Source organism: Phyllostomus discolor, chromosome 11 (assembly GCF_004126475.2).
Source record: "Phyllostomus discolor isolate MPI-MPIP mPhyDis1 chromosome 11, mPhyDis1.pri.v3, whole genome shotgun sequence".
Classification (NCBI taxonomy): Eukaryota; Metazoa; Chordata; class Mammalia; order Chiroptera; family Phyllostomidae; genus Phyllostomus; species Phyllostomus discolor.
The window spans coordinates 72,594,299-72,616,856 of record NC_040913.2 but is presented as its reverse complement, the minus strand read 5'-3'; the positions used below and the strand labels follow the sequence as shown (position 1 = coordinate 72,616,856).

Below are 22,558 nucleotides of genomic sequence, written 5' to 3'. Positions count from 1 at the left end.
AAGATCAGCTTCCAGCTAAATCCCCCAAATTGTACAGAGCTGAACTGAATCTCAGAATGAGAAAACAATCAGACCAATCCAAAACGTAAAACATTCTCTCAGACAACTAGCCTGAGCTCTTCAAGTAGCAAAAGTGGGAAGACTACTTAGTTTTTAAAAGACAAGATTTAGACAACCTAATTCAATGCACTAACTTCGATTAAATCCTAAATTTAAACACACACCCATAGGTAAAAAATACATATAGTTTGGAGAAAACCGAAAAACTTAAATATGAGCTGGCTACTGCACGATGGAGCCATTGATTTCAGGGGCACGTTCACAGTATTGTAAGAGAATGCCCACGCTACCACTGTCAAGTGCGACTGGAGCCGCAACTTGCAATGGTTTAGGGCTTTAAAGTACATGCACCTAGAGCAAAACAAAGGAGGCACAATGTTCGAAACTGGCCAATCCAAGTGTGGACTGTAATGTTCTTTAAACTTTCTTAAAGTTTTGAAAATGTGAAAAATAAAAAATTGGGGAACTAAATAATTTGATTAGGGGAGAGTGGTAAAGTCTGCATTAAATCCTGACACCATACTTAGACCAACGAAGCTAAATGGTCCACACTGTTCAAATTACTATAAAGGGAATAGAGCCACACTTTTTCATATCATCCCTCCAAATAATAAAATAATGCAATCAAGATAGCAGTTTTGGTCATTTTTTAAAAAAAGCTCTGTTAGGACTATAACTTAATTCCTTTGTAGTGATTCTGATAATCACCGGAGTCTGGCAGCCAGCCTCCCCACAGCAGACAGGCTGCCTGACATCACAGTTAACACTTTCCAGCACTAGGGGGCTCTCTAGTGAGCAGAGTCTGCTCAGAATCAAATTGCCCGACCCAAAACCCACATCCAAGGCTTACACTTTAGGCAACTTTCAATCTCCCTAAATCTGTTTCCTTCTCAAGAAACTGTAGATACATACTTAGAACTTTCTGTTTACCTTGGGTTGTTGCCAGAATTAAAATTAATCTGTGAGCAGTACTTCAGACAGTGCCTAGGTATAGTTAGAGCTCAATACCTATTGGCTATTATCATCGAGTGCAATGCTGGGCAACAGATTTTGTGAAAAACTTGAACTCTGACCTAAAGGCATTTACAATAGTATAATAGACTAGAGAAGATTTTATGGGCAGGACTTATAAATAGTAATGAACACTGTGGAACAGGAGGTGATTAAGAATTAAACAGGGGACTTCCAGTCAAGATGGTGGTATAGGTAAACACAGCTCGCCTCCTCACACAACCACATCAAAATTACGACTAAATTATAGAACCACCATCACTCAGAACCATCAGAAACTGAGTTGAATGGAGTCTGACAACTACGGAATTAAAGAAACCACATCCATCCAGACCAGTAGCAAGGTTGGAAACACGGACTGGGCTGGTCCCACATCCACATGTGGTGGATAAAAATTCGGGAAGGATGTCTTGGGAGCAAGGAGTCCCAGTCCCATACCAGGCCCCCCAGCCCAGGGTTCCAGTGCTGAAAAAGTATGTCCTCAAAACTCCTGGCTGTAAAAACCAGCAGACTGAGTAGGTGGAAGAAATTTCTGGAGTCCCAAGCAGTTCCTCCTAAAAAACTCACAAACTTACTCAGACTCAACCCCTCTGAGCTCCTGCACCAGGGAAGCAGCTTGAAAGACACCACTGGCATTCAGGGAGGAACTGAAGTATCTAGCATCAAGGTGATAGCTTAAGGACAGCTTTCTCCAAGACTGAATGGTGGGCAGAGACCATTGTCCCTTTTCTGAACACTTCCCCACAAAGCTGGCAGGCAGGTGCCATATCTGAGACTCCATCAACTTGGCTAACACTGTTTGTCCCACCCTGAGGATCCCCTGAGACTCTGTCCCACCCAACTTACTAGCCCACCCAAGCTGTTAACAGGGCCTTTTTCATACGAATGGCTGGTCTTGACTCATGCTTCGAAACTTCCTAAACCCTATCAAACAAGCAACAGCCAACCTCACTTGAACCCCCAGTGCCTGTACCTCTTGCTAAGTGGCCCCAAGCTTAGCACTAGCAGCAGCCAGTCTACATTCACAGCTTGGCTTTGCCTGGGAATCTCCAAGCCAAGCACAAGTAACAGCCATCTCAGATTGCTTTATAGCCCAGTCAGGGTGGCCCCAAGCAAAACACAGGTGTGGGCTGACCTTGGCCTGCACCACCTGGAAAACTCCAGAGCCTGTGCACTCAGTGGACAGCTACAGACCACAGTGGAGCACCACCACCCTGACCCTGCACCACAGAAGACAGACATTGGTGATCAGTGGTCACAGCCAGTCCTTGCAGCTGACTGGCCTGGGTAAATCCTTCCCGTTGACCTGCCAACAGAAATCAAGGCTCAACTACAAGAAAAGGGTGTACTCAGTCCACGTGAAGGATGTATTTCAAGTACCCAGCTTGGGTGATAGGGGAGACTGTGCCACTGGACCCTATAGGACATTTACTACATTAGGCCATGCAACCAAGACATGGACTCAAAGCAGCTCTACTCAATACACAGAAACAAACACAGGGAGGCTGCCAAAGTGAGGAAACAAAGAAACATGGCCCAAATGAAAGAACAAAACAAAACTCCAGAAAAAGAACTAAACAAAGTGGAGATAAGCAATCTATGAGATGCAGAGTTCAAAACACTGGTTATAAGTATGCTCAACTAAACCGCATAAAAAAAGATCCAGTCCTCAATGAAGTATTCACTAATTGAAATAAAGAACAATTTACAGGGAAACAACAACAGAGTGGATGAAGCCAAGAATCAAATCAATGATTTGGAACATAAGGAAGCAAAGAATGACCCATCAGAACAACAAGAAGAAAAAAGAATCCCAAAAAATGAGGATAGTCTAAGCAACCTCTGGGAGGTTTCAAGAGGTCCAACATTCACGCCATAAGGGTGCCAGAAGAAGAGAAGGAGCAAGAAATAGGAAACCTATTTGAAAAAATAATGAAAGACTTTCCTAATCTGATGAAGGAAATAGACATGCAAGTCCAGGAAACACAGAGAGTCCCAAACAAGATGGATGCAAAGAGGCCCACTCCAAGACATACAATAATTAAAGTGCCAAAGGTTAAAGAAAGAGGATCTTAAAAGCAGCAAGAGAAAAGCAGATAATTACCCACAGGGGTGTTCCCCTAAGACTGTCAGCTGATTTCTCAAAAGAATCTTTGCAGGCTAGAAGGGACTGGCAAGAAGTATTCAAAATGATGAAAGACAACGACCTACAACTTAGATTACTCTCTCCAGCAAAGCTATGATTTAGAATGAAAGGGCAGATAAAGTGCTTCCCAGACAAAGTAAAGCTAAAGGAGTTCATCATCACTAAACTATTATTATGTAAAATGTTGAAGGGACTAATTTAAGAAAAAGAGGAAGGGAAAAAATATGATTGTTAAAATGGCAATAAATATATAAATATCAACAATTGAATCTAAAAACAAACTAAGCAAACAAGCAGAACAGAAACAGAATCATAAATATGGAGAACACTGGGATGGTGGTCAGTGGGACGGGGTCTAGGAGAAGGGGGGAAAAGGTGAAGGGATTAAGAAATATAAATTGGCAGTTATAGAATAGGAAGAGGGATGTTAAGAGCAAGTATAGGAAATGGAGAAGACAAAGAACTTACATGCGTGATCCAGGACATGAACAAAGGAGGGGACGTTACCAGAGGGAGCGGGGGTGCTGGGTGGAGGGGTGCAAAGGGGAGAAAATTGGGACAACTGTAATAGGACAATCAATAAAAAATAAAGTAAAATAAAATAAAATAAACAACAAAAAAGAATTAAACAGTGTTACCGTTATAACAGACATTTGAGAAGAACAATGTTCAGTAAAAAAGCACTTAGACCATGCAAGACAGGCAGGATGTGGATTTAGGTGTTTTTAACCCACTAATTTTAAAACCACTTAGCATAAGGCACCAAATACTCTCCTACCTTTGTCCTTAATAAGTCCCTGATAAAGATGGCATAGAGTGGTACCTCGGTACTCATTGTTAATTCATTCCAGAACTCATGACAAGAGCTGAAAGTGACGAGGACCAACCTATGAAGCATTTTCTCCTGCAGGGTGGTGTCGTGACTCATACAAGTTCTAACAACTGTGATAAGTCCTGAGCAAGCGCCGAGTATGGAAACATTTTTTTCTCGTCAAAATGCAATGACCACAGGGTCTGACAAGTTCTGAAGCTGATGAGTACTGAAGTATGACTGTATATTATTTTTTTGTATAACTAAAGTAATAATAATGACTAACACCTAGGACTTACTATGTATCAATACTATCCTAAATACTTCAGATTTGTTTTATTATTTTATTCCTCATAACACCCCTTTGAGGGAATACTATTACTACGCTTATTTTACAAATGAAAAGTGAAGGCCAGCAGGATTAAGTAACTTGCCCATAGTCAGACATCTTATTAATGGAGGAGTCAAACACAGGTACTCTATTGCAAAGCACTGGCTTGTTAAAGTAAGTTCATTTCCTACAGTCCCTAAGTATGTCAAGTGAATAGCAATGAAAACAAAATATCTGCACTTTATACCTCACACTTCCTCAGAGCCACTCCTCTGAGCTAACGATTTGGTGGGAGACCACAGAATCATCATAACAGTCTTCCACCCATTCTAACATGTACGTCTAAGCAAATAAACCCCCAAAGGCCAGTAACTTACAACAAATTCTTCCTCTGACCACTGTTTCTAGATTTTTAAAAGATAAATCAATCAATACATACTTTTCTTAATTTTCTTGAAGCTGTCTATAAACAGTTTTAAAGAAAGTTGAAAATTGTCAACTGAAGATTTAAAGCCATTATTTACCAACTTATTCAAGAGGCAAAGGATCATAGAAAAGTTTATAGAATCCTTAAGTGAAATCTTAGAAATTAAATTTAAAGGAAAAGAAGGCATTTCACATGGTTCAGATGAACAGCGTGAGGCCATACGTACCAATTAAGTATTCATATCTTAAATGTCTAGTTTAAGTCTAGTTTAACAAATTCTCAAAATCAACAATTCTATTTGGTAGACCATATATATTGCTGGATTCTATTTTATAGAATTACATGCTCTACTATATATACTTACTTTTCTATGTTTAACGTCAGTCTCTTCTCTGTAAGAGAAAACTTTATATTTTTTATACAACAAAATTCCTCATGTTATCATTATTCAAGCTTTTGAAATCAGAAATGGTTCTAAGTTGTCATATAAACTGCCTATTTCTGTTTCCAGACCCATCTACCCCTTATATACATTCCTAGGCTACTTAATTTATAAATCTAACCAAAACACTTTCCTTATTAAAATTCTTTGATCATTCCTAGAGAAAGTATGGAAGGCCCTCCAAGCAAGGTCTCTACCTCTGTCTCCACCTCAAGTCAGTTCTGTACACTAGGAATGTTCTATTACTGGGAACTGCTGTACACACTGTGATTGTATACCACTGTGCCTTTTTACTAGTGCTATCTCTGGTGCCTAATATGCCCTTTAATGTATATACGTGTATATTTTTTGGCTTAATCTTTAACCATCTTTTGAGCTCAAAAAGTCATCTCCAAGAAGTAGTAACTTAAGCTGTAGGCTAGTCTAAGTAACCTTCCTGTGTTATTAAGATACATTACGCAGGACTCTTAGAATTAATTATGAAACAACCTGTTTATGTGGTTTTCTTAAGAGCAGGAAGTAATTTTTTTCATCCATGTTCTCTACAAACACAAAGCCAACGCTCAGAGGAGAGGCTTAAGGAATCTTTAAAACTGAACAATATAAACTTAAGGGAGTTACTACATATAGACGAAATACTTTAAAGAGCTGTTGAGGATCTTTCACGGAGAAGGAAACAGAATACACATGCAGTTCAAGCCTCCTCAGGTATACCCTCGGCAACCTCTGACTGATGACTGCTTACCTGACTACTGAGATTCTCCTTAGTCCTGGGCTAACCACGAAGGCTTAAAGCACCAAGGAACGGGCATGCAGTCAAATGAATTTCCAGGAGAGTCTATTAACCCAACGAAAGACCAAAAGATATAAAACACTCCATATAAGCATATATTGTAAATCTGAAATTCAGAACGTGAAAGCATCCAACATAACATTTTCTGTCATAGTTAACTGAATTGTCATGAATATCAATCTTTATTTTCCAAACCTCTTCTATTACAATCAATCATACTAAAATATATAATCAATAATACTAAAATGCCAAGCATACTTGATATATCAACATTAGACTTTTTACAGCTAAACAGTGAATAGAATATAATATGGTTTCCACAATAGAGAAGAAGAGGGCAATCTTCCTTCACCCCAGGATAAACAAGGGATCCAGATGTTTCTTTTTGTGAACTGTTCCAAGAAACATTTCTCATGATTTATGATAAATCCACAGTCTGCATGTGTTTCTATAGCAACAGGAATAGAAGGCATGCACACAGTCTGCAGTAATGAATCAGCTATGCTGGTTCTTGAAAACCTGGCATTTTTACTGTTTGAAGATTTCTGTGGCAAAACATTTAAAAAGAAAAATGGAAGACATAGTGTTGAAAAATTAGAGGGTCATTTTGTTTTAAAGCAAAAAATCTAAATTCAGTATATAATGGCAAGCTTAAGTATACATTCTTTGAGGTGTAACAAGATGAAACTATCAAATATATTAATGCACTCATTTCTAACTGAATGATCACTTAATGTTTGAAAATCAGATCCTGTATCAAAATAAATTTAGTACCTACACACACATCCCCCCAAAAAACTTCTTCAGCCATGACTCATCTTTAATGATTGAGTACGAAGATGTCTTGATGACAGATTTGAGGGAGATTTTCATTTTATTATTTTCCCCTCAAATCTACACAAAGAAAATAATGGGAGGGAGGAGTTAACTTTTTAAAAAATATGGTCCATTATTTTCAGTACATAGGTTATCAAGAGTGAAAGCAGAGCCTCTTTAAAAAAAAACTTGAAAACGATGCTTGAACTGTAGGAAAAATGCTAAAATCCCCTAATGCCAGAGTTTTAAAAGAGACTCCTTTCTTTTTGATTCTGTGTTCTATTCACATTTTAACTTAATTATATGATCAGAGTGATCTGTATTGCCCATTTGGCTTTCATAATTTAAAAATCAGTTAATTGGTAATAGTGTAATAACAGTGTATTGTTGAAAAAGATTAGAGCTATGTTATTCTACTTTATCATACCTATTTAAAAGTGTTAGCCATTCATCCTTTATGGAAGTAAGGAGCTAAGAAATCAGGAAAAGGCTGAGAGGCAGCAATGGAGGAAAGGTCACCAAGAGCAATGATGTGTCATTAGAGACCGAGGCTAAGTTTATTCATACCTTCTTATTCCCAATTACCAGGTACAAATGCGAAAGGTGGACAGGAAAGAAGGATGATAGGAAAAAAAGTGATTTATCTGAAATACGGTGTTAGAGGAGAACTCTACAGATACCCTGCACCCCCAGAAAGACAACCTACAGTGCATCCTACAGTGAACTAAGCTTGAAAGGTGACTGGAGGCAAAAATGACAAAACGGAAGGCGTCCTACTTTGCGCACATCGTGAGAAGGCAGGGTTCCTTGGACAACACAATACTGCTGGCAGAAACAGGAGGCAGCCGGAGAAGAGGAAGACCAAGTTTGAGAGGGACTGGCTCCGTCAAAGAAGCCACAGGCGTGAGTCCACTGGAGCTGAGCAGGACTGTTCAGGACAGGACGGGGCGTTGTGGACTCCACTCACTCCCTCAGAGAGTCGCCAGGAGTCAGAGCTGACCCAATGGCAGAGAAACACACGCACAAGAGATGAATAATTTTAAAGAGCCCAAACACGCACATTTAAAGATCAGCAAACAAAAATTGCTATTAAGGATGAACAGGATGCAAATTACACTAAAAAAAATTCTTCCATCACAAGCCTTTTTACAGTTTAACAACAACAGTAAAAAAATTGGGCGCGAAGGTGGGGGTTATGGAAAAAAAAATCAACCACTTGGTTCTAAGAACTTGACCACACCTCTATACTACCAAAAAGGAAATCAACGACAACGTTTGCCTTTTATTCACTAAAAGCAGCTAAAATCGATAGCATCTAACCTAGCTCTGCTCCACACAAAGAGCAATAACTGAATTCGGTACCATGACTACACAACTCTATGTCAATCTTTCAAACAAAATGCGTCCTGCTTGGAAGTTTTTGTCGAGAAAATATAAACAACTTTACAAATGGAAGTGGCTGTTCCATTTGTCTTTAGATGATCTTATCCTGCAAGGGAACAAAAGCTGTATTCGATTACAAGCTCTACTATTTTATCCACAAACAAAAGCAAGTGCTTTTCACACCATCCAAGTGTTATTATACAGTCAGTAGTTACAGCTATCCATAAAAGTTTTAATAACCACAGTGGTATAAAAGCTAATTATTTGACTAAAATTTGAGCATTTCCCCCCCAAATTTGTTAAATTCCCATAGTAATGCAAATGATTGGACCTCTGACTTTGAGGCCGTTAAACAATGATACTAACTCTAGAGGTACTTAACAAATTTTTAGTTTCCTTATGACTTTTTAAATAAAAATTGAGGATGTCAAGTTTGTAAGGTTTGAAACTTTTGAATCATTTAAAGAGGTGTACTACATTTTGGTTGAGGCTAACCCTTTGAAAGACTAATGCTATGGTTTAGAGGAAAATATTTTCTTTTCTGAACTATTTTTCAGCAATTATATTAATAAAATATAAATTCTCCAAGTGACACAAAGGGCTTAAGAGTATGTAAGATAAGTGTTTTAAATTAGTAAACCTTATCTGGGTATCTTGACTTAAAGGTACTTTCCGAGGTAGCCTTTTAAAAAGAACTCTAGGCTGCTGACTAATTTCTGCATTAAAATCTACTTGCTTTAAAAGATAATTCAGATGAGAATATATTCCTCTTATATTTTCACACGGCTTTACTCACTTATCCACCCATATATAAAGTAAATCATGTCACTTTTATACAATTACTGACAACATGCATCCAAATCAGTGTTCTCACTGCCCATGTAAAAAAACCCCATAATGTGTCAACAGAAGATACCCTTCTACAATAGGATTTGCTACATGACGCTTGCTCACTAAGGAACTAAGCAAAAGCATAAAACTGGCCACTCTCTTCAATAAATGAAGGAGAAGTAAAATGTGAATGTCACGCTTAAGCAATGAAAGCAAAGCAGAAGTGAGTCTTGGTGGTACGAGCTCTTCTTTTTCCCGCTACTAAGGCACTGTATTTCGGTGATACTTTCTAAAAGACACAGTAACATTCCTACAGCACGCCCTGCTACTCTATTAATTTTACTCCATTTAAATAAGAATGCTCTCACAAAAGGCTACCTATTGTATATTTCCACTTATACAAAAGGTCCAGAACAGAAAAATCGGTAGAGACAGAAAGACCCGAGCCTGCCAGGGGCTGGAGGAGGGAGGAGTGGAGGATGACTGCTACTGGACCCGGGATCTCTTCTGGGGGCAATGAAACCACGAAAGGTATACTTTAGAGGGGTGAATCGTATGCATATGGATTACACCTATTTAAAAAAATGCTCCAAAAGAAATCAAGTAAGCAATTACATATGTTTCTCAACAATAAACTGTACAATATCTGTTCAAAAACTTAATGGTTTAAACACCCACTGAATGTGCTCACAATAGCCCCGGCTGGGGGGCTCAGTTGGTTGGAGCATTGTCCTGCACACCAAAGGGCTGCGGGTTCCATCCCTGGTCAGGGCACACACCTAGGTTGCGGGTTTGTAAAAAGCTTTATACTTACAAAGCCACAGTAATTAAAATATGAGGTACTGGTAAACGGGCAGACAGTACAGCAGAGTAAGACCCCAGACACAGACCAAGCCTATATAACTTTGGCATATTAACAGGAAGAAGCACTACAGACTGGTGAGGAAAAAACAGAAGATTTAAAGAATGGTACCTTGGGAAAATAAATGGCTTATCTATATAGAAAAAAGAAAATGAGATCCTCACCATGTAATATACCCAACCCCAGTGGCTTAAAGACCACATGTGAAAAGTAAAACTTAAATGCTTCTAAGAAAAAACAAAAACATAAAACAGTAGATCATGTAAAACAGTAGAACTCAAGGTTGGGAAGGATTTCTTAAACAATACATAAAGAGTACAACACAAAGGAAGGAAGTAATAAATTCAGCAATATTAATTTTAAAAACCACGTACCGAAAGACAACACAAACAAGTGAAAAGACAAGCCCGTAAACCGGGAGAAGATAAACGCAATGCATAAAACAAAGCTGAGTTCTAACTCCCCAACTTTCTTGCAGATGTTCCCAGTTTGTACTATGTTCATTGATTCTGCTTTGTCATTTCTCATCTGGGTAAGAGCAACAGCTTCCAAACTGTTCTTCCTGTTTCCAAAGTCGTCCACCTCCAATCTGCTCTGTAGAGTATTGGCACTACTTAAAAGAAAAACTGAAAACCCCCACATACTTAGTGATCTCCCATGGCTCTTCATGCCTCAGGACAAAATCCCCAAGCAGAAGACCTTTCCTGACTCGGCCCCCACCTACTTGGCCCTCAGCCTCCTCTCCTGCTGCTCCAGCTTTCCCACCTCGTCCACCGCCAGTCCAGCACTGTCTCTCCTCCACCACTCATCTTTCAAGATTCTACTCAGGTGAGTTAAAATACTTCACGAACCTATTCCAGACTGCCCCTCACACATCACGCCCCCCCAGAAGCCGGCTCAAGTACCCTCTTCTTCTGGCATAGCATTCTATGTATAGTGAACCATAGCATTTAATACATGGGAAAGGGCAGTCTTGACCTAAAGGAAGGCTGTGCATGAGTGTGTAAGTGAACATGATCTTAAAACATTTGTGTAAGAAAGGACAGTGAAATTCTTTATTGTATCAATTCTGGATACCAGCTGCTGCCTGTTAATTGCCCTCTGTAGGCTGAAACAGAGTTGGGCCGAGGTTCACACTAGCTCCTCCTTCCTTCCCATTCTGCTGCTGCTACAATGGGAAGGAGACCAAAAGTTACAGCCAGGTTGTCCCCACCCCAACCTACACGGGCTTCTCTAATAAAACAAATATTTACTGAACACTTACTATTTACCAGACTAAGGGCTAAGCACTAAAGTTACAAGGAAAAAATTCCAGCATGGTCCCTACAATCATAAAGTTACATAATTACTGGAGGCAGAAAGGTAAAATGAAAAGTATAGGAGATGAGGCTCAGACACTGTTCCTGGTAAGATTCATTTATTCATTTCATATTGAGTGCCTGTATTTTGTTTAGTCCTGAGAACTAGAGGTAAGTGGTGAGCAAGACAGAGGCCCTGCTGACAGAAAGGGACAAGTGTCCTAGACGACAAAGGAAAGCATCTGAGTCGAGAAGCTAGGGGATGTGAGAACAGAGAGGATGCAGGGGAACTCAGACATTCTCAGGCTTAGGAAACAAAGAGCGCCAACCTGTGCGAAGGGAGAGGAGCTCCTTCCCTACATTACCGAGAAGGATTTTCAGTTCTGTTACAAACTTTCGAGGCTTAGTGTCACAGCTTCCCACTGATCTACATTACTAGAAAGGCCTTTCTTGATATGTTACAATCCCAAATTACAAGTATTTAATGAGAGCACACTACTTAATCCAGAGAAATATAAACAACTTAGATGCCAGAGAATATAGAAAGACTGAAGTTTACTTTGAGGACATGGGGCTTACCCCATCTCTGAATCCCCAGGCCAACTGCAGCGCCTGGCACACTATCAATAAACAAGTCAACTGTAAACAAAAGGGAGTACTATAGTTAAGGGGCCACAGGGTTGGATTAACAATGGAAATATTTTAATGTGGACAAATAATTGTTAAGTAATTAGCATTGTTGAAATTCCACAGGCTGTTTGTTAACACAATGCATTTACAAGTAACTGTATAGATTTGCTTTTTCTTTCCTAAGAAAGGTCATGAATAAAACTAGAAAGTGTCTGCATGATGGTTACTTATATGTCCAACACAAAACCAAACTAACAGCAGAAGGAAGATCAGGTGTCTGAGAAGGAGGCAAACTTCCTAGGAGCTCAGGAACAGGCTGCTGAGAGCTAATAAACCAACCACAACTTTCTATGATGATTGTTTTCACATAAAGACAATAATAAACTTATTGGCCAAGTCAAAAAAGGTTATGGGTTGTTTTACTACTAAAATATTTAGTGTATTTAAGAGTTTTAATTTCTAACAACCAAAATTTCTGGGTCATATGGATTTGTGGGTGATTTTCACAAAAATATGGGGGTGGGATTTGCAGTGGTGACAACAGCACTAAAATAAGAATCATTTGTCAACATCTGTTCATTTAAATATATATTAGCCACAGTTAGAAAAGTCTTATCACTTCTTGACTTTTGGCTAAGATCAAGTATAGTATTTGTTCTTATTAGTTTAATATCTGAACATGTCCTCTCTCTGAGGACGATATATTACATGCATTTCTGAAGCAGGGAGATGGAATAGGAGCTTGCTCTGTCCACTCTGTGCATCGACCTGGTTTGGCAGTGCTTCTAGGAATGGTGCAGCACACCCGCCCCCAAAACCTCTAAGTGGGAATTTATGTTATAAAGGTAAATAATGTGTAAGTTCCCTAAATAAAAAGACTTTCATTTACATCTTAAAACATTGTTAACTATTTAAAAATATGTCTAGCAATAGGTAAGTAAAAATAAAATCCTTTCTACACTTACCAAGTTGGCATTTCAAAATCAGAATTAAATCACAAATTTACTGTAAGAAATATTTACTATAAGAATATATTTTGTCTCCAACTACTCCCAGATAGCTGAAACCAGTATCAGCCAAACACCACTTACGTCCGTTAAAGCGACTACATCTGCTACACAGGGACGTTCACTCGTGGATTGCAAGTCAAAACAACACAGAGGGAAACAAGGTCTTGGCAGTTCTCCTCTCCATTCCAACCAATCACATACGAATGACTCTGAGGGAATTTCTTAATCTCTGCCTAAAAGGTTAGGAAATGAAGCTAAATACTGAAAAACTGACCGTGGATATATTTTCTCACATTTTTGTCCATTTTGTCAACTCTACTGCATTTTAGGTGGATGGGATTTAGTTGGTACACATATGTATGTGTGGACAAAAGTTTGCTTTTAAAATAAGAGTTCCCATAGAGACATTTCTATATGAAATCATAACTAGTCACCTTAAATCACCCACACTGACACTGCCAAGTAAATAATTCTCTAAGTAAATAATCAAAAGCTGAGTCTCACCTCGCCTATTTCCAGACTCCAAGTGGCATGTTACTCCAGATATCTTACTCCTCACAGAGTCCTTTGCTTTTTGTTTTGTTTTCTTTGTGACACAGTTCACTAATGAACACAAACTACGTACCGGACCTTGTTCTAGGTCCTGGGAAGTCAAAGGAAAGAGATTCCCGTCTCATAAATAAGAAAATTTCAGATACTGTTAAGCTAATAAAACAGGGTAATATGACACAGTGACTGGGAACTAGACTGTTATAAAAAGGATTAATGGATCAAAACCAGGAATTCATCATATAGAAAGACTGGAGAAAAAGAAGCGAAGGGATCTGACCAGAGTGGCTCAGTTGGTAGGAGCACCGTCCCATAACCGAAAGGTTGCAGGTTCGATTCCCAGTCAGGACACATACCTAGGTTGTGGGTTTAATCCCCAATCCTCTTTCTGGGTTCAGGCTCTAGGATCACTAGGATCCCAGGTCCGGGTATGCAAGGAAGGCAACCAACTGATGCTCTTCTCTCACATCAGTGTTTCTCTCCCTTCCCCTCTCCCTTCATCTCTCTCTAAAAGCAATGGGAAAAAATGTTCTTGGGTGAGGATAAGAAAAAAGAAAAAAAATGAAGAGATAATCATCAGGCACATCTTTTATTTCCTATGAGTTCTCTTTGTTTCAGAGGCTTCTGAGGTATGACTATCATAAAAAGATTTAAACAAGAGTTCAGTCAAGTATTCCACATAATATAAAAAGCTTAAACTTTAAATATTATTTAACCTTGAACAACAGTTAAAATAAAATAAAATTTTAAAAAATATAATTTAACCATAACTACTCCAAACTACTACTGAAGTGAAATCATTTTGTTGGTCAGCAAACTAGTCTGTTAATAACTACATAAATTAGAAGAATTTAAAATAATACTTCAGCTTTCAAATAGCTATTACTAAGTTGTTTCCTGTGAATGGATTTATTCACTAAGATAGTAAAATTTTAAAAACTCCAACCCACATAAACATACAAATACAGTAATTACAAGAACAACGGATGTGAAAATGTCTACTTTTACTTACTTCTTTCCCTTCACTAAGAATATCTAAATCTGTCCTAGCCACGTGTGGCTATTTAGTTTTAAACGACCTAGAATGACGTCAAATGAAAACTGGAGTTCTCAGGTGCACCGGCCACATTCAAGTGTCCATGTCCACACGCGGCTCGTGACTGCCCTCGGGCAGCCCAGACACGGAGCATCTCCATCATCACAGAAAACCCTACTGGACAATGCTGATGTAAATTGCTTTTCATATTTGGCCTACACAAAAACATCCTAAAAAAGCTTATAAAAATACAGTTAATCACAAACTCTTTTTAAAAAATTGGTGAATAGGACTGTGAAGCTAGAAAGAAGTCACCTAAGAGGAAGTTTAGCAATCCAATCTCCATGCTAGAGAGTAAGACAGACTCAGATAAATCTGGGAACGAGCGAAAGAGTCCTAAGTGTACTCTGACAGTGGGCTTCGATCACGATGCTTGAGTTGTCATTCGGATTCCACCTCTAACTTAGCTACCTAAGAATTCTGAAGCGACACGACATCCTTAGCCTTTTTGTTATAGCCCATAATGTGGGTTAAATAAGGTGATCCAGGTAACTGGAAATAACCCCAAACAATGGGAAAATGGGCTGTGATTCCTCCTAGTTATTAATACATAAAAGTATCTGGATTTTCATTCTGACAAAAATATATGTGGTCTAAAAAATTAACTTTAATATCTTGCTTATCATAATAATTACATTATTAAAGATGTTCATTATTTGTAATAGCAAACAATTATATGAAATTCACAACCAACACCTCCTTACATAAATAAGTTTTTAAGGGGTAGAATCAGCACGACCACAGTATTTCTTTCTATAAAATTCTCTTAAGTAAATAATCAAGGTGTGTCAGAGACATGGCACATTGTCTTCTAATTTTTATTTTAAACTCTTTAGAGCAACACTATTTTTAAAGGCATAACTATACTATTCCAGAATCTCCTTAACTGTAGTGTTGTCACCCCAAACATTCTCTGAAACTTTCACTTAAAATTTTTCTACTAAAAATGTGTTAAGAGAAGGATAATGGTCAAAGACATTAAAATATCCTATATTAGGAAGTAACCTGCGTGAAAGAAACACAATTATAAAATCCAAAAAATCCATACCTTATTTCATTTAACCAGAAACCCGGTCACTAAATACAGTCACACAATTTTCACTTAACTATGATTCCATTAAGTTTTACAACATTTTACGTTCCTTTGTCATTATTTTTCCCTGACTAAACCACATTAGTATTGAACAGCCTTGTATCAATACAAAACTTACTAGTAAAACACCCTGTTCTCCTTATCAATTTGGTTTAACCTCAACTGTCTTCCCTTTATTCTTGACCACGCCCATCAACAACAGACATGGTGTTACCACTTGAAGAAAATATAGATTATTTTTCCAATCCCTTACATCAAGGGTACTGGCTCACCCTGAAAATTACTTGATATCTAGTAAACTGACAAGTTCATCCACCTACCTCTTTCCTATCTCTTTTTTCCCCCACCTATTTCTCCAACAAACTTCAATTATAATCAAATGGTTTCTCAGATTGGTTCTTAAAATTTTGCCAATGTTCAAATTTTACTTTCTTTTCCTTTGTGTTCTTCATTCTCCAGAGCAAGACATAAAGAGAATGCATTACGGAAATGATATATAGTTTTTAAAGTACTAGGCAATTTATCATAATATCTAAATTACACTAAGTTTATCTTTTCTACAGAAATCCAGGACTTTTTGATTCATCAGGTTTAGCACTTCAGTATTTTAGGTTCAATTATATTGAACATTTTGTTTTCAAAATAAACAATAAAAGTTAGAACCAAAGTAACTTCATAGCATAAATTCAAAATTCACATTATCATCTATTTCCTTGATCAGAACACCAACTGTTGGTGAAGCTACAGCCATCGTGCTGTTGTTATAACAACAGCACAAGTAAGTTTACACTGGAAAGTCACCTTCATGTTCATACTTGTACCAGCATGAATCCTCTTAGTGAGTAAGAAACGCCCACACAACCCACGCAGACATTCTGACCAAGCTTTAGTTAACTTTCAACTTCTTTGAAAGTTAATTTAGGCCAACTGAGTTGATTTCTCCATCCAGTAAACATGCAACTAAAGATTAGTTTGTTTTGCATGTATTATTTTTCTTATACTAAAAAAAAGTCACTCATTGTCAGCTATATCCTGGTACAGTTCTAAGCACACTCAAGCACTGCTAATTTGGATCCCTCCCTGTAACTCCAGAACGTAGTCATTTTCACCTCTACTTCAGAAATAAGATCATTGAGCTTCAGTGGTAAGAGGTACAGTGTGGATAGGAACTCTCGTTGGTTCTTGCCTTAAACTCCACTGACCAGAGTTAAAAAAAGAAAAGAAAAAAGATGTTTTGTTATTTAAGCAAATAGAGGCTTAAAGCAAACAGAACTGTCAGGGTGAAAGTCAGATAGAGCACAGCAAACCTCTCAGAAAAAAGAAAACCAGGCCCTGGCAGGGCAGCTCAGTTGGTTAGGGCACTGTGCCCACGCGCCAAGGCTGCAGGTCTGATCCCCAGGCAGGGCACACAGACCAACAAGTGCATAAATAAGTCAACAACTCGATGTTTCTCTCTCTCCCTTCCTCTCGCTCTTTAAAAGCAGTAAGCCTAAAATTTAAAAAAAAAACAAACAAAAACAACTTTCCAAACGTGGACAAGTTTGCAACAATTATATAAGCATAACAGAATTTCTATACACATTTTCTAAAATTAGTTATTTCCAGGTAACATTTGATTGAAACATCTTTTAAATCACATACAACACTCCATTGTTGCACTGTACACTTTAAATGGATGAATTAAAAGTGTACAGTGCATATGGTATGTGACTTATGGTATGTGACTTCTCAATAAAACTGTTATTAAAAAAACTTTCTGGAGAACAATTTGAAAATGTGTTAAAAGCTCCTGAAATGTTTATATTTTTTAAGTAATTCTACTTCCAGGAATTTACTGTAATAAAATTATCACAGTAATACTTTTTTTATATCATCAAATTATAATATCCCCAAATTGCAAACTACCATCAACAGAAGAGTGGAAAACATTTTTTACCATGACATTTATGTCAATTTGGTAAATCGCATTCTCAAAAAAAATTACTTCACAATAAAGCATGTTATAAAATAGTATAAATGTACAATTCTAATTTGTGTAGGACTTCAGTTGACTTTAATCTTTGTATCTTACTGGTTTCCAATTTCCTTACGATGAACCATCCTTTCATAACTTAAACATAGTAAATGTTATTTTAAAACTACTGGCCACTTAGGAAAGTATAAACTTTCCATTAAAAGATAAAAACTACTAGTGCCATCAGTATTTCTAAGGGGTAGTGTGTATGTGTGCGCAATACCTTAATTAATAGCTTAACCTCCATACTTCACTCACCAGTAAAATATATTCTAATGATCAAGGCATCATTGTGCAGGTGATAACAACACAGAAACCATGAATTGACCAAAAGCATATTAACTATACTTCACATGCAAAGCCAAACCACCTAATTTAGATTTTTAAAATAATTATATCGCCCTGACTGGAGTAGCACAATGGGTGGGATAGGTCCTGCAAACCCAAAGGTCACCTGTTATGCCTGGGCTGGCAGCCAGGTCCCCAGCCTGGGGCGCTGGAGAGACAACCCACTGATGTTTCGTTTATAGCACAGAGGTATTTTTCTCTCTTTCTCCCTCCCCCCTCTCTAAAAATAAATTAAAATTAAAAAAAAATTATATCAAGTCATCTTTACTTCCACTTAGGAAAACTCAACATCCTTTGCTGAGTGGGGGGTTGGGGCTGGCAGGGTTGCTCAGTTGGCTGGAGTACTGTCCTGTACACCAAAGGGTTACAGGTTCCATCCCCAGTCAGGGCACATATGGGAGGCAACTGGTCAATGTTTCTCTTTCACACCCCCTACTCCAGCCCTCTCACTTTCTCTCTCTCTAAAATCCATAAACATATCCTTTGGTGAGGTTAAAAAAATCCTTTGGGTGGAGGACATTAGCAAGGAACATCTTTAACTTTCAGTCAGAATGAAAAAAAGAATGCCATTCTATTGTTACAGAAAGGAATTCAAGGATACGTAAAGCACAGCAAGAAGTTTCTTACCACAATCAACCACAAAATACTATATTCTAATGTATCTGAATCCTGTAGAAATCATAAACATGAAGACAGATTAAAGTGACAAAATTATAGTAACCAAACAAAGGATTTAATTTATGTATGTAGAGGTGCTATAAAAAAGTTTTTCTCGAAGTTCACACTGCGGAGTTTTATGTAAATAGACTGTATTGGGCAGGTGTGTGTGTGGGGGGCTGGGGCAGAACATCCAGCTTTTTCTGCCATCAAAATCCTCGAAAGCCAACATTTAACCTTTCCAAACATATGATTAAAATAGTCTAGAAAGCCCAGGGAAGTACAATCAAGTAAGTGTCTTCAGTTTCAAAAGAACTTTGGTTCGCTTAGCTGCAATACAGAAAAGGTAAGACTCAAGCAGAGGCACCAAGGATGAAGAGTCAAACCTAGAATGTCACTACTGGTTACTTCTCAGGTTAATAACTTCTGAACGGTTTACATTAGTGTGAAAGCAAGAGTCTCAAACTAGTTTTTGTAAGAAAAGATGCTTACATTAGGACATTATTAGCATAGGCAAATTTGACACATTCTAAGCAAAAGTCTAAAAGATTAGTGTTTGCATATTAGTCTAAAACCAAGTCATTAAATCCTATCAAAAAGTGCAAAAATCATGAACTCTGAATAAACAATGCTTTGTATAAAATGGCATAATTCTTGTAGGACTCAGTATTATTTTTGTTTCACATTTGTTAACAAAGTCCCAACATTTCAAATCACTAAAAGACGATACTATACTAAATGTTAGAAAGCTGTCTAGATAACCCTTTCAATAATAAATAAAAACTCATCATTCAGTTTTCACATTTGCTGACCCCTCAGGGCACATTTAGGTTTTATGGTCGTTTCTTTATGTCATATTTCACAACTTTAAAGTTTTTTTAAATGCTTACTTTTAAAATTTCTGGGTTTTTTTTTTTTATAGCTTTCTTAAGACTCCACAGGTGAGAGATGCAACAAGAAACAAGATTCAACAGAGGCAATATTGTCTTGGCTAGGGCCAAATGCCAATGGGAAAGTCTCCATATGACACTTCTTAATTTTCTTCTTCAACTCAAATCAATTTGATACACTATATTTTGTTTTGCCCACAAAATCCCTGGAAGCCACACATTCCTTAAATTTAAAATACTTACTTATATATTTTAGGAAGCTTGCATGGAAGTTACCCCAAAGTAAGAAAAATCATGTCCTTATGGCAGAAAAATACTCTATCCTCACATTAAAAATTAATGTTTAATTGTCTATCAAAGTAAATAATGCAGGTTATGAGGAAAAAGTCAAGACACACCCATACAGGCATGAGCCAAAGTAGGTTTACAGTTGTGAGTACATGAAAAAGAGTTTATCCTTGTATTATTTATTAATTATTGTATTAATTTCCACATGAACAACTATATGCTTGCTTTTTCCCACCCCTGTATTTGTTTAAGCTTCTAAAAAGTAATCAACCTATTAGGTCTGAGAATTTCCTGAAATCTCAATCTTCCATCTTTATTTTTTTTTTATTGATTCTAGAGAGAGGGGAAAGGAGGGAGAAAAAGATGGAGAGAAACATTGATGTAAGACAGAAATGTCAATCGATGCCTCTTGCACAGGCCCTGACTAGGGACAGAACCCAGGCATGTGACCTGACCGGAAATCAAACCTGTGACCTTTTGGTTTGCCAACAACCAACCAAGACACATTGGTCAGGGCTCAATTTTCAATCTTTTTTTTTTTTTAGATTTTATTTATTTTTAGAGAGATGGGAAGGGAGGGAGAACGAGAGGGACAGAAACATCAATGTGTGGTTGCATCTCATACACCCTCTACTGGGGACCTGGCCAGCAACCCAGGCACGTGCCCTGACTGGGAATCCAACCAGCAACCCTCTGGTTAGCAGACCAGCACTCAGTCCACTGAGCCACACCAGCCAGGGCAAACAATCTTTAAATTAAGTTAAATATTTCTTGTCTTTCTAACTTCACATTTAAAAGGAATAAACTAGTTATTGTGAGGGAACCTTATCCAATATTTCAAAAGGTGTAATAAAAACTCGAGGTATTACTAGGTAATAATATATTTCTATGCTTAAAGTAGAAACTGTATGAATATAAAAAAATTTCATTTTCCTATTCACTTTCTCTTCAATACAGTCCTAAATCTAGATGAAAAAGAGAACCTAGTAAGAAAAAAAAGAGTTACTAAAGATGAGTCAACGATGACACAGATCTACATTTGTCTCAAAATACGCCAATAACCCCACCATTTTCAAAGAACTTTCCAAATTCAAAATACTGTCAATAAACAGATGCACTTTAGGAATAACAACACACATCCATCTAGTAAAAAAAAAAGAACATTCTCTACATTCACAAAACTTAAGGTATGCCTTTAACCTTTTTTTTTTTTCATGCCACACTATAGAGGCACAACATGAAACAGAAGTGTTTAAAAGTACTTATTAAGTGTTTAGGTCAACAATCAAAACCCCAAACAAAACCCTGTAAGCTTTAAAAAAATGTGTTAGTCATAGTATAATCAATTTCTTAAATTTACCATTACTAATTACTAATATTTATAAAATGATTGGCTTGCAGAAATAAAGCTCACATTGAAAACTCAACACTGGACATGTTTACTAACAAAGGAATAAATCATCTTAATTGCACTTTCAAATATAATAGATTCTTTTTAAAGTAAAGCTAAAAACACCATTGCATCAAGAAGCAAATTTTATAGATACTAAATTCTAAAATCTTTTAAAGCTTTAATAATTTTAATTTTTTAAGTGTCTAAAACAGACTATCTTTTTGTTTTAAGATAAATAAATATCCATGGTAAATTATTTTCTTCTTGAAAGACAAAAATAATAATACTAATAAAATAATCAACAGTGCCTGCTAAGATTTTTTAAAACTTGTTTTCAATGAGGTATTTCTTAAGTTTATTAAAAAAAATTTGCCAGTGTCTCAACTGTCTTACCAAGTTGTCTTCCAGGAGCAGGATGGACCTTTATTTTTGCATTTCATTGATATCTTATTTCACTGATGATTGTATTGAAATAGGAAAAATTTTACCCCAAATCACTTCCTTACACAAAACACAAACTTCAAGATATATGGACACGATTCATCTATGCATTCAAAAATACTGTGACATACTACATGTTACACGCAGTGAGCACGACAGGAAGGAACAGAGGCACGACCCGTTGCCTCACTGCAACTCAATCCTCTCGCCTTGGTTACACGAAATGTGCCGAACCTTGAGAAGTCCCCTCACCTTGAGCTTTCACGGAAAGCTCAAACACATCCATAATAATGAAATAATGTAATGTAGTATAAAGATCCAGGTAACAGGTCATCACCAAAGCCTCAGTTTTCTCTCTCCTAAAATAAAGTAGTTGGACTATATCTCTTTTCTATTTAAATAGACTGTTAGGGACTTAATTCAGGACCTGCTCTATTATGCATAATAGCAAAAATCTGTTAACAACCTAACTCGAACCAATATTCCAAACAATGGAATACTGCATGACCCTTAAAAAGAGCTGCAGATCCCTAAGAGCTCGTTTAAAAGGATGTTCCAGGTAGCCTGTTAAAACAAAAATGCAAAATATAGATACTATGGTCTAATTTATTTGCGTCTTAAGACGGAGATATACATATAGGTACAGAAATGTTCTAGGACACACGAGAAACTTCAAATGATCCTTGGTGGGAAATAGGGTGCTAACTTTTTTTTAGCCTCTTAGCCTTTCACAATATTTGAAAAAAAATTTATATCATGAACACGCATTATTTTAATGAATTAAAAAAAAACTAAGAGTAAAAGTCTGCTGATTTGGGTTCTATAATTAGAAAAGACCTGGGTTCAAATGCTGGCTTGGCTATTTACCATGTGTGATGTTAAGCTACTTACTCTCAATTTTCCCATCTCTAAAGAGGAGTTAATAGTACTAACATCAC

At 37.2% G+C, this 22,558-nt stretch overlaps 1 protein-coding gene and 1 non-coding gene across 12 annotated transcripts in view; one reads left to right on the top strand and one right to left on the bottom strand.

The window, feature by feature from the left end:
- Window positions 1-22,558, bottom strand: part of NSD3 (nuclear receptor binding SET domain protein 3) — a 108,258-nt gene that overhangs the window by 81,734 nt on the left and 3,966 nt on the right. Inside the window, exon 2 of one of the 11 annotated variants that reach the window (XM_036011586.1) lies at window positions 13,757-13,907. The exons of the other annotated variants lie outside the window; for them this stretch is intronic. The gene's annotated coding sequence lies outside the window, so the exon portion shown is untranslated. The remainder of the gene's footprint in view (window positions 1-13,756; window positions 13,908-22,558) is intronic. 11 annotated transcript variants of the gene reach the window in all.
- LOC114509037 lies at window positions 12,456-12,646 on the top strand. Its single transcript, XR_003685603.1, has one exon. It is a non-coding gene; the product is annotated as a U2 spliceosomal RNA (small nuclear RNA).